Below are 13,772 nucleotides of genomic sequence, written 5' to 3' on the forward strand. Positions count from 1 at the left end.
TCCTGCAGCTGCCGTGTGTATTAGCCATACGAGAGAGGAATGCTGCACGGGACACAGATGAAACCAGCCACTGAGAGGAGAGCTACACTGGTGTAAAAACTGGAGAGAGGTGACTGAGCCACTACTTCATTGTATAAGGGAGAAGAAAATTGTGTGGTAAGGCACTCTCCCTCTCCCTCTCCCCCCCCCCCCATCTCTCTCTCTCTCTCCCTCTCTCTCTCCCTCCCCTCCTCTCTCTCTCCCTCCCCTCCTTTCTCTGTCTCTCCTCTGTCCCTCTCCTCTCTCCCCCCCCCCTCTTCCTATCCTCTCTCTCTCTCTCCCCCCCCCCCCCCTTCCTATCCTCTCTCTCTCCCTCCCCTCCTCTCTCTCTCCCTCCCCTCCTTCTTTCTCTGTCTCTCCTCTGTCCCTCTCCTCTTCCCCCCCCCCTCTTCCTATCCTCTCTCTCTCTCTCCCCCCCCCCTTCCTATCCTCTCTCTCTCCCTCTCCTCCTCTCTCTCTCCCTCCCCTCCTTCTTTCTCTGTCTCTCCTCTGTCCCTCTCCTCTCTCCCCCCCCTCTTCCTATCCTCTCTCTCCCCCCCCCCCTTCTTATCCTCTCTCTCTCTCTCCCCCTCCTCTTTCCTTCTCCTCTCCCTCCCTCTCCTCTTTCTCCCTCTCCCGCTCTTGCTCTCTCTCTCTCTCTCTCTCTCTCTCTCTCTCTCTGAGTCTCTTGTTTTTTCCCCCACCCTCTTAGCTCTCTGTATTGTCTGACTCTATCTTTTACAGATTTACTTAGTCTCTATGGGGTGTACCTTCAGATCACAATGCTCTGAAACCTTCATGGATCACCTCTTTGTAAGTTACTGCCTCCCATCCTTCTGTGACAAGTGCTCATCTGATCCCTAGCAGGCCTGGGCACCTGTACTTCTTCCTTTCCATCTTCGCCAGGGCCTCAATCTACTGCTCCCTTGGCTATCACCTACCAAAGGTTTACACTTGAATCAAACTATTTTTCTGGTGTCTGAAGGAATAAAATATTACCTTGGTTTATATTCAGATTGGTTTATATTCCAGTATGCTTACCTGAAAGAAAAAGTATGCAATAATTGTCATGATAATAATAAAGTCATACAAGAGAGCTACTAATTAAAATGGCTGAAACAAGGACTACACACTACATTTAGTCCTGTGAGCTGTCTGCACCACAATGAAACGAAAAGTTGCCAGTCTGAATAAAAAATGATAATAAATAAGAAGCACTATATCCTTAAAAGACTTTTCTCCTGGACATACAAGCACATAACAACTTTACAAGTTGCATTTAGTGCATTCTGCTAACTTTTCCAGGTTTTGTTTTTAATAACACAAAATCAAAAACATATTGAAGGACACCCGAGGTGAAAATAAACTAATGAAATAAACAATTGTATCTATCCTCCGTCTCCTAAAAATGACTTTTTAAGATATTCCGAAGTTTTATTTTATATTTAAATCTAGTTTTTAATTTTTACTGTTTATTGTTTTTTGTTCAATTACACATTTATTGAAGTATGCCAGAGCTAAAATCTATGAACTATTGAACCTTTTTATCTTTTTTTCCTGCTCTCAGAAGCCATTTTCTGCTAGGAAAGTGTTTTATAGTTGTAATTTCTTATCAGTGAGGGTCACACTGTAGTCTGACCCAGTCCTGACTCAGACACCAACTGCCGCTTTACATACCTGATGTTTAACTCTTTCAGGCAGAGAAAGAAAAAAAGGAACACAGCACAGTTATTTGTGTGCTAGGCACTATATATACACATGTTTATCTCATTATGTCACGTCACCTCGGGTGTTCTTTAAAGAGACACTGAAGCGAAAAAAATAAAATAAAATAATGAATTGGTTGTGTACTATGAATAATTACTAGAAGATTAGCAGCAAAGAAAATATTCTCATATTTTTATTTTCAGGTATATAGTGTTTTTTCTAACATTGCATTATCCTATAATATGTGCAGATTACACAACACTCAGCATTCAAAATGAGTCTTTCAGAGCAGTCTGTGAAGTAATGACCTCTCCTCTAGCAGAGGAAAAGTAAACAGTTCAATTACAGTTGAGATAATAAAAGTCAGATAACAGCCCTCTCCACGACTAAAGGTGGCCATACACTGGTCGATTTGCCATCAGATTCGACCAACAGATAGATCCCTCTCTGATCGAATCTGATCAGAGAGGGATCGTATGGCTGCCTTTACTGCAAACAGATTGTGAACCGATTTCAGCCTGAAACCGTTCACAATCTGTTGTGGTGGTGCTGCTGATGCTGCCCCCGCCCACCCGCATACATTACCTGCTCCGCCGGCGCGACTCCAGTCCCCCGGTCACCGCTGCTCTGTCTGCGCTCTGGTCTCCAGGTCCGGCATGCCTCACTTCTTCTAGCCCGGCAGGAAGTTTAAACAGTAGAGGGCGCTCTACTGTTTAAACTTCCTGCCGGGCTAGAAGAAGTGAGGCATGCCGGACCTGGAGACCAGAGCGCAGACAGAGCAGCGGTGACCGGAAGAATGGAGTCGCGCCGGCGGAGCAGGTAATGTATGCGGGCTCTATTGCGTCGGTCGTCGGGCACTCGAACGCCGCTAGCGATGTGCTCTTTACCCACGGGCGATCGATGGTTATTTTCCGCACGGCGCGATCGACAGGATTGGACGAAATGGATCGAAATTCGAACGATTGGCAGCAGATTCAATCCCAGTGATCGAATCTGCTGTCGAAACGGGCGCAAATCGGGCAAGTGTATGGCCAGCTTAAGTTAGTCGGAGAGCTTAATAGCTTTTTTACATAGAGATAACAACTGGAGTTTCTCAACTCTTCCTGTACTGGAAACAATTAGACTGATGTATCTGATCTTAATGTTTTTTTTCTTAGCTGTACTACACATACAAATCATAATATCATCATTTTTTTTTCGCTTCAGTGTCTCTTTAAGAAAGAATAAATAAATGCAATTTTACACATCAAATAAAATAAAAAAACCTTACAATCAAAGGAAAATGCCCTAGACTAGCATCAGACAAAGCATAATCTAAAACAGATATGTATTATCTATTACCACATAGGCCACATTTCCTGGACACACATTAAATAATTGATCTAATTATACCAGGGCTGTGGAGTCGGTACAGAAATCTTCCGACTCCAACTCCGACTCCTTAGTTTATGAAATCACGACTCCGACTCCAACTCCGGGTACCCAAAATGGCTCGGACTCTGACTCCTCGACTCCGACTCCTTAGTCTAATATTTAATAGGGCTGTGGATTTTGTACAAAAATCATCCGATTCCGACTCCGGACTCCTTAGTTTATGAAATCAACTACTCCGACTCCGGGTGCCCAAAATTGCCCCGACTCCTCGACTCCAACTCCGACTCCACAGCCCTGAATTGTACAATACAGTTGCACATTTTTAGCCTGAGTGACAAAAGTACATTTATCACTTAGAAAATTTCTCTTGCAATTAAGATGTCAAAGTAAAATGAACTGAATAGCTAAGTCCAGGTTTGGGTTTTTAGAGATAAAATTAATGCCACTGATATAACTAACTTATTTTAGATTATTTATTTGTTGCCATTACTTGGCTATTCATGTTTTTCAGTAATTTATCAATTTCTTGTTGAAAGAACACTGTGGAGAAAGCTGTGCTATTTATCTTAATTACTTGAGTCCCAGAGGGACATATCATAGATCATCTAATGATTTTTATGAAAATAAAGGTGACAGCTAGAGCATTCATTTCTGGGAGAAACGCCACAGAGGGAAAAAACAACTCATTGTTCAAATGCAATTGTAACAAAGCCTGTGCTTTGCTATTTCTATTTTTATGCCAGTTGATTGACTCAACTAAAAATCAATTACAATCTTAGAAGCCAAAATTATTATTTTTTCATTCTATTAAACAGCAGACTTCTGGTATAAAAGATGGACAGTATAAAGCAGACTGAGATGACAGTAAGAACTAACCAGCTCCAAACTATGATGAGAATAGGGAAGTCTGGCTGAAAACAATGTTATCCTCATTTTCCTGAAATTCAAAGTTTGGTAACACAATTAAAATCTCCTGACTGTGCTTAGGCAACTTTGCACCTTTACTAAAAATAATGAGTTATCTTATTAGGAAGGCAGAGGCATCATCAACTTCAAAGAGGAACTGTAGTGAAAATAACATAATAAATCAAATTGCTTGGGATCTTTAAAAGACTTTAGATCAGGCTTTCTCAACCAGGGTTCCCTGGAACCCCAGGGTTCCTTGAGTACTTTGCAGGGGTTCCTTGGCATTTTCCCCCATCGTGGTGAAGTATAATAGAGCGCACTATAATAGGTGGTACTGTAACAAGAAGCACTAAATTGGGGCATCAGTAGACAGTGTAATGAGTGGCAGTGTAATAGGGGTAGTGAAATAAACAGCTACACATACTTTTAAAGATCATGCCTCCTGCAAAATAAAAGCTGGGGTTTCTCGAGACCAAAAAATTGTTTGCAGGGGTTCCTTGAGATCCAAAAGTTATTTGCAGGGTTCCTCCATGGTAGAAAGGTTGAGAAAAGCTGCTTTAGATGAAGTCCTTTCATAAATGGTCTAATATACAGTTTGGGAATGAACAGGATATGATTAAAAATTATAAATAACAATAATAATGAAAAGCTAGGCACCCATGCAAAATAAAACTAAAACATACTTGATTCCATCTCTCCATATCAACTTCCCTGTTTATAGATAATGGTCCTGATGCACAAAGGTTGTTAATTTTGCCAGGTAGCAGGTAGCCCCTGGCAATTTTACCGATTCTAACACCAGGGGAGCACCATACCTTACTCTATTACCATAGCAAGCACCAGTTTTTCCGGTAACCCATGTGGTGCTAATAGAGTAATTGCCGGTGCTCCCTTGGCTTTAGGACTGGTAAAATTGTGCTGCCAGCACATAGCAAAATTTCTAACATTCATGCATCAAGCATTGGGCTCCTATTCCTAATGCTGCTGCATGTGGTTATTCAGAGCAGTGAGTGCAGAAAAAAAGGGTCACTGATCTCACACAAAGGACTGTCCCTTGACCATGCTTTTTGTCGCTATTATAACAACGTGAAAATGCATTAATTTCCTATGACTGCATACAATACAGCAGGTGTAACAGGATTGTACTTCTTTAATTGCTTGTTGCTAGGGGTGGAGCGGTTGCCAGAGAAAAGAAGAGGCTGGCTCTGTGTTTTTTTCTTCTCTCTGCTGTAATTCATGATGTCAGCAGCAGAGGGCTGAGTTTTTTTTGTGCAAAATAAAAACTAGATTGAGCCAGACCAGGAAGTAGGCTGGCTCTAAGAAGCACATGGAGAGAGCAGCGTGGCTGCACTAAGGAAAGGCTGGAGAGAGAAGGCCTGAGACTGCAGAAGCTGTGCTGGGCTTGTAAAGCCAGAAATTGTGAGTACAGAAGCTGAGCTGGGTCTGAGGAGAGAGAGAAGACACCAGTGTGACATTGTGGCCTAGTGAGAGCCTGAGAGTTCTGGCATTCAGATATACTGTGTGGAGCAAAGTGGCCACTGATGAGTGTATTATGCACCCCAGATCTAGAGGAGATTGACAGAGAAAGTGAGGCGAGCTGCCTGGAAGCAGACCAGTTCCATGCCCATGATTGAGCTTCCCCATACACCAGAGCACTTTACAGTTTCTTTGCATTTAATCAGGCCTCCCTGTGACTGTCAGTTGCACCACTGAAAGAGAGTGATACATAGGCTGAAATCTGCTTATGTCTGTTTATTGCATCACTAATTGAGAGCCATACACAGGCGAATACAGCTTGTGTCTGTTCCAAGACGGCCTATCTAACATTGTCCACAGGCGAATACGGCTTATGTCTGTTCCTACCTGGCAACTGCTCCCTAGGCCCTCATGTAAGGGCAAATGTATGGTTATAACAGGTGTACAGTATTGAACTGTAAGTGTAATTAAGTATTTCATGCACATGCTATTTTCAAAGTTGATGATGTACCAAAATCTGACGCTGAATGTATTTTTTTTTATGTTATGCAACCTGTCTGATACCCATTGCATTGCTAAGACTGAAAGTATTGTATTAGGCTGAACTTTAATACTGAACCTATTGCTTTGTGGTCTATTGTTTATTCTAAAAATTAAATTTCTATCCCAGGTTATCTGTGTTGGGAATAACCTTACCACTGTGTACTGATTCTTTTGGGCCTTAGTAAGCACAAGTGATTTAAGGGAGTGCTTCAAGTGGCGTCACGAACAGGATCATGGAACCAGTCGATCACCAGGCGGGTCAGGATGCTCCAGCACCTGCGGCAGAACAGAATGCCAACTTCTCCTCGGCTTTGACCATGACACCCGTGGGAGTGCTAGCGACCTACTTACCTAAGTTAAAAGGCAGTAACATGCTCCTCAAAGACTGGGTCGAGAGAGTGCGTAGTGCAGTCCAGGCATACAAGGTGCCCCTTGAAATTCAGAGAGAGAGTGCCATAATTGCACTTCAGGGAGATGCCCGGAAGACTATTGTCAATTCAGATTTGCCTACTCCAACACCAATAGAGGAAGTCATTAAAGTACTAGAAGAGATTTATGGCGACCCGGCTGACTTGCATGTTCTGCGGAAACGGTTTGTGGACAGAACCCAGAGGGAAGGAGAGAGTATTCCCCAATTTGCTAATTCGCTGAAGGAGCTGATGAGTGCTTTAACCACAAAAGAGGGCACGGAGGCCTTGCAACACACCGTGGGCCCAAAGTCCTGGTTGAATCACCAGTTTGTCCTGGGTTTGAGAAGTGACTTTATCCGCAGGATTCTGAAGATGAAAATGGAACAAGATCCTGCTCTCACCTTCCAGAAGGTGCAGAGTCTGGCCATTAAGTACAGCCAGGAAGAAGAGACAGCTCAACTGGCCCTATTCCAAAGGAAAATTGCTGCAAAGCCTGAATGTTCTGGAGAAGTAGCCGAAGCCTCTTCCTCCATACCTCAGTCTGAACTTCAGCTGATGCAGGAATCCATAAGAACTCTGACCGAAGAGATTAGGCAGCTCAAGGTCAACCTACGGCCCGAAGAGGGTAGGAGACGACCTGCTTGCACCTCAGGAAATCGAAACTTCCCTTTTGTGTGTTGGGAGTGTGGCTTGGAAGGTCATATTGCCCGTCATTGCCCCCAGATGCCTACCTTTGACCGCCGATTTCCGTTAAACTGACTTGTCCTGCAATGAAAGGTCGCATCGCAGGAAGGTCACAACAGGCCTCTGGAGAAATGGCTCATGAGAATTTAATTGGTAACTGCCCCATCATTCGAGGTGTCTTCGATGGAAAGTGTGTTCGGTATCTGGTGGATACACAGTCTCAAGTGACCACCATGGATGAAGACTTTTTCAATCAACAGTATTCAGGGAAGAGGACCTCGATGGAGGAACCTTGGGTATCGCTTACTGCAGCAAATCAACTACCCATTCCTGTGATTGGGATCACCTGGATGATCATCGAGGTGAAAGGGGTAAAGCTGAGTCCTCGAGGAATCATGATTGTTAAGAACTATGGAGAGCCTGCTCAGCCAGTCATATTGGGAATGAATGTCCTCAAGGATCTCAATGTGCAACTTTTCGATAGTTATGATTCACACTCCAGGCAAGTGATGTCAGATCAGTCTGCAGTGTACGGAGTCCATAAGCAAGAGGCAGAGTTGCTAACCTTGGGGCTGAGTCAGACTATGCCAAAACCAGGGAAGAGTCCGCAGGTTGAAGCCCGCATGATCAGGATTGTGGAACAATCACATGACTGGAAGCATCAGCAGGCCCAGGATCCAATTGTATCCAAAGTTCGAAATTGGGTAAATAAGGGAACTAAACCTAATGTGAAGTTGAGGAGTCAATGGCCCCCTGAAGTCACAAAACTGATCCGTCAATGGGATCGTTTGGTGATCAAAGAAGGAATCTTACTGCGGACAGTAAGACTAAAGCACAATCTCATCCCCACTGAACAGATAGTCTTGTCACAAGAGTTGGCCCAAGAGGTACTGCCAAGACTGCATAAAAAATTAGGCCACTGGGGAGTTGAAAAGACCATGAAATCCTTCCAATCCAGGTTCTTTTGTCATAATGCTACAAGGATGGTGCAACAACATTGTAGCCGATGTTCTGTCTGTGACATAAATAAAGGACCAGAGAAGAGGGTTCCACCTATGGCTTGGCGGACACAATTACCACTTAAGGTATCGTCCCTAGATTCTCTGACCTACACTCCTGTGCACTGGGTCCGACAAGATGGCTGGCACCCCAAAGACATGCGAACACTGCTTAAGAAAAAAAATACAATTAGATCTGAAGGTTATAAGGTGGAGAAGGCATTCCCCTTCAAGGCTGGGGATAAGGTCCTCTTGAGGCGTAAAGGCACCACTCAACGGGGAAAGTTGCTGTCTCAGTGGCACATGGAGGTCTGGGTCATACGGCGACAATTGTTTGAGGGAGTCCCCACTTATGAGATTCAACTGAAGACAGGGGAACCAGGCATCAGGAAGGTCCACTAGTCATTGTTGAAGTTATACACACCTGCACCACCTGAACCGGAGAGGCTGCCAACTGTAAACCCAGAGGAGTTAAAAAATGAGAACACTCTGGTGTGGTGGATGGCTCCAAAGGATAACAAGGCCATGGCCCTTGATGAGGCCCATGAAGGTGGAGACTTGCATGGGGAGAAAAGGGAGGGTCCCCAGGGATTTGCTACTGGAGAACTCCGGAGGTCCGCCCATCCTAACCTTGGCCGTCACCCACATAGATTTCAATCCAACAAGTTTATAGGGGAACAGGTCTTGTAGAGGACTACAAGAAAAAAAATGGAGGAAATTGTAACAGGATTGTACTTCTTTAATTGCTTTTTGCTAGGGGTGGAGCAGTTGCCAGAGAAAAGAAGAGGCTGGCTCTGTGTTTTTTTTTTCTCTCTGCTGTAATTCATGATGTCAGCAGCAGAGGGCTGAGTTTTTTTTGTGCAAAATAAAAACTAGATTGAGCCAGACCAGGAAGTAAGCTGGCTCTAAGAAGCACATGGAGAGAGCAGCGTGGCTGCACTAAGGAAAGGCTGGAGAGAGAAGGCCTGAGACTGCAGAAGCTGTGCTGGGCTTGTGAAGCCAGAAATTGTGAGTACAGAAGCTGAGCTGGGTCTGAGGGGAGAGAGAAGACACCAGTGTGACATTGTGGCCTAGTGAGAGCCTGAGAGTTCTGGCATTAAGATATACTGTGTGGAGCAAAGTGGCCACTGATGAGTGTATTATGCAACCCAGATCTAGAGGAGATTGACAGAGAAAGTGAGGCGAGCTGCCTGGAAGCAGACCAGTTCCATGCCCATGATTGAGCTTCCCCATACACCAGAGCACTTTACAGTTTCTTTGCATTTAATCAGGCCTCCCTGTGACTGTCAGTTGCACCACTGAAAGAGAGTGATACATAGGCTGAAATCTGCTTATGTCTGTTTATTGCACCAGTGAAAGAGAGTGATACATAGGCTGAAATCTGCTTATGTCTGTTTATTGCACCAGTGAAAGAGAGTGATACATAGGCTGAAATCTGCTTATGTCTGTTTATTGCATCGCTAATTGAGAGCCATACACAGGCGAATACAGCTTGTGTCTGTTTCAAGACGGCCTATCTAACATTATCCACAGGCGAATACGGCTTATGTCTGTTCCTACCTGGCAACTGCTCCCTAGGCCCTCATGTAAGGGCAAATGTATGGTTATAACATGTGTACAGTATTGAACTGTAAGTGTAATTAAGTATTTCATGCACATGCTATTTTCAAAGTTGATGATGTATTGTACCAAAATCTGACGCTGAATGTATTTTTTTTTATGTTATGCAACCTGTCTGATACCCATTGCATTGCTAAGACTGAAAGTATTGTATTAGGCTGAACTTTAACCACTTTACCCCCGCCCGTACGAATTTCTCCGTCCCTTTTTCCATCCTTTAACCCCCAGGGACGGAGAAATCCGTACTTTCCGCGTACCCGACGCTGTCCGCGCTCCCGCTCGTAAACACGCCGCCCGCCGCTAGTAAACACACCGCCGCCCGCTCGCCCCGAGATCAATGAACGGGAAAATCCATTCCCGCTCGTTGATCTAAGCCCCACAATGATCCGCTGCTCTCCTATGGGCAGCGCGATCATTGTGAGAAAAAACTCACGTGTCCAGCCTCCTTATACTTCCTCCAAGCTTCCGGAAGGAAGCTTGGAGGTCGCATTAAAACAAAAAGTTACTGTGTCCATCTTGTGGCCAAATAGTAAACTACACCCTACACATTTTTCACATACAAATAAATGATTTTTACACAAAAAATTAACTCATTACCCCATTTTTTTTTTTGTAATTAAAAAAAAATTCAAAAATTTACAATTAAAAAAAATACATAAATAGTTACCTTAGGGACTGAACTTTTTAAATATTTATGTCAAGAGGATATAACACTGTTACTTTATAAACTATGGGCTTGTAATTAGGCATGGACGCAAAACTGAAAAAAATGCACCTTTATTTCCAAATAAAATATTGGCGCCAAACATTGTGATAGGGACATAATTTAAATGGTTTTATAACCGGGACAAAAGGGCAAATAAATTTCATGGGTTTTAATTACAGTAGCATGCATTATTTAAAAACTATAATGGCCGAAAACTGAAAAATAATTATTTTTTTCCCCACATTTTTCCTATTTTCCCATTAAAACACATTTAGAAAAAAATAATTCTTGGCATAATGTCCCACCTAAAGAAAGCCTAATTGGTGGCGGAAAAAACAAGATATAGTTCATTTCATTGCGATAAGTAATGATAAAGTTATAGACGAATGAATGGAAGGAGCGCTGAAAGGTGAAAATTGCTCTGGTGGTCAGGGGGTAAAACCCCTCAGTGGTGAAGTGGTTAATACTGAACCTATTGCTTTGTGGTCTATTGTTTATTCTAAAAATTTAATTTCTATCCCAGGTTATCTGTGTTGGGAATAACCTTACCACTGTGTACTGATTCTTTTGGGCCTTAGTAAGCACAAGTGATTTTAGGGAGTGCTTCACAGGCAATCCTTACTTCCTAATAATATGACCACATACAATGCAGCAGGCAATCTTTACCTCCTAATAATATGACCGCATACAATGCAGCAGGCAATCTTTACTTCCTAATAATATGACCGCATACAATGCAGCAGGCAATCCTTACGTCCTAATAATATGACCGCATACAATGCAGCAGGCAATCCTTACTTCCTAATAATATGACCGCATACAATGCAGCAGGCAATCTTTACTTCCTAATAATATGACCGCATACAATGCAGCAGGCAATCCTTACGTCCTAATAATATGACCACATACAATTCAAAAGGCCATGAATTCAGAAAGTATAATCATTTTGACAGGAGAGTTACTTGAACAAGTAATCATACGGTGTTGTATTATATTGCATACTGAAAAATGCACAGAAGCGATTTTATTCAGTTTAGGTTAGATTTTGGCTAAAATCCATTTAGAATCAGAGGCTGCCATTTAGAGCTTTGAATGACACTTCCCAATCAGCATTTAGACTGGAAAGTACCCATAGCCTTTTCAATGGGCTTGTTAGTGGCCTGCCCCATCTTTCATTACTCTCAGCAGTTAAACCATAAAATATTATTCTAGGTATAATGCAGAGCAGAAAATCATTTCAAAGCAAGCCTGGCAAAACATCTGATGCCTGTTTGCAGATGCTGTAAATAAAGGAATAGAAACAAATGATGTCCATCTGCCTTGTTAAATTCTAATTCGGAAAGTGAATTTGATTTTAGGTACGGTTCATTAAAGGAAACAGATTATGCATGTGCTGCTTAGCTTTTGTCTTCATTTGTTCTTCCAGGTCAATATGTTTTATTTGTTTGCTGTATCTATTTTTATGTGTTCCATGCGACTGCGTCCCCCATCACTTCCCAGGCCTGCTGATTGCTAACATGTGTGTGAAGAGGGCAGATGTTTTGTTCCTCTGCTTCCTATGTTCCATAAGTATTGCTCCCATTAATTGCATGCAAAACATTTAAGGCATTAGACATCCCCTCCCTCAACTCCCTTTAATGTTATCAGTAGTTTGTTTTCCTTAGTCAGTGGTTTCAAATTTATATCTTCTATAGTCTCCGCTAGTCTTGAAAACATGTTTTTATTCTCCAGTGTGTCAAAATGTGTGGTGGATATCATAATTTACAATGAGTTTTCAGCTATTACTGCCTGTAACATGTTCATTTATGCTTGTAATACCTAAAAGTACCCATCGAGCTGGAAAAAAAGATATTGGTTGTTTTGGTAGTCTACATATATGCAGTTAAGCCCCTGTCATCCAGGCAACCAGAAGTCTCAGCTAACCGGCATGCCTGAGAAGATAATGGGGGTTTTACAGGGGTTTTACCGAGCCTCCAGCACCGTCTCCTAACCTTCCTGTAGCTCCTAGTGGCTTTCCAACGTCCATGCACGTCTCCCGGCATGTCATGTGACCCAACATGTGTCAGGTGACACGCCAGAAGCCGTACGCGGAGGACTCTGGAAAGCCGCTGGGCGCTAATGGAAGACAGCGCTGAAGGTTCGGTAAGTATTTATTGCTGCATGGGAGGGGGGGAGGGGGATGGGGCAGTGTGGGTGGAGGTTTGTGCTTTTTAGGTTGGTTGCTCAAGCAACAGGCAAGCATGTGTATCTGGCATCAGGTGATTCCCAGTATCAACATCAGGTGATTCCCAGTATCAACAGCCCCCGGCAAGGTAGTTGGGGAAGGGGAAAAGGCTCTGCACAATATATGGCTTCCCTCTACTTAGTTAAGTTTATCAATGATGTGAAGAAAGTTCTGTGTGTTGTATCATTTTCCAGCTCTGCTCTTCTGTCATATTTGTCTGTTGGCAGATCAGAAGTGGACACTACCTCCAGATGGACACTACCTCCAGATGGACACTACATCCAGATGGACACTACATCCAGATGGACACTACATCCAGATGGACACTACCTCCAGATGGACACTACCTCCAGATGGACACTACCTCCAGATGGCCACTACATCTAGATGGACACTACCTCGAGATGGCATGTGACGCATTTTATTTAGGTTAGAAATAACTATCTTTACCCTGCTTGGTAAAGAGAGAGGGAAGGTCGCAGAGATTTGTATACTCAAATTGAAGGCAAAGGTGTATGCAAGGCTGGATTTAGACATGCTGTGCCCCTAGGTCAAGTATTTTGTTGCTCCCCTTATATCAGCAGTGCCCCTCCTATTCCATGTGTATCATCCATGTACTGTAGCCCTTGTCATCCATGAACCGCAGTTTCCCCTTTTCATGTGTTGCTCCCCATTTTCAGCCTCCTCTTCACATGTAGCATCCTCTCTTTCATGTTCAGGTGCCCCATGAGCCTTCAGCCGCCCAAGACCCAGTCTTTGTGGCCTTTCCAGAAATCCGCCCCTGGATGTATGGCATGTATACTCACAATTACAGTTGACTTGACAGCCAAAGTTACACTAACTAGCCTTTAATGTGTTTCAGAGTGTGCACTATACATAGTGATTGCGGATTAGCATCTTCCTATTCATAGGCCATTAAAGACTAAGAACAAATGATCTTGTTTTAAAAGGCACCAGATGCATGAGATGATGTTCTTGGCCTTTATTCCTTATAATGCGGGGACAGTCTTTGACTGTGGGCATACTAATCATGTAAATGGGGGGTGGAGACAGCCATGCCAAAACTACCTTTGGTGACACCAGACCTGACCATTGCCAAAGCTGCC

The sequence above is a fragment of the Hyperolius riggenbachi genome, chromosome 1 (genome assembly GCF_040937935.1).
Source record: "Hyperolius riggenbachi isolate aHypRig1 chromosome 1, aHypRig1.pri, whole genome shotgun sequence".
Lineage (NCBI taxonomy): Eukaryota > Metazoa > Chordata > Amphibia > Anura > Hyperoliidae > Hyperolius > Hyperolius riggenbachi.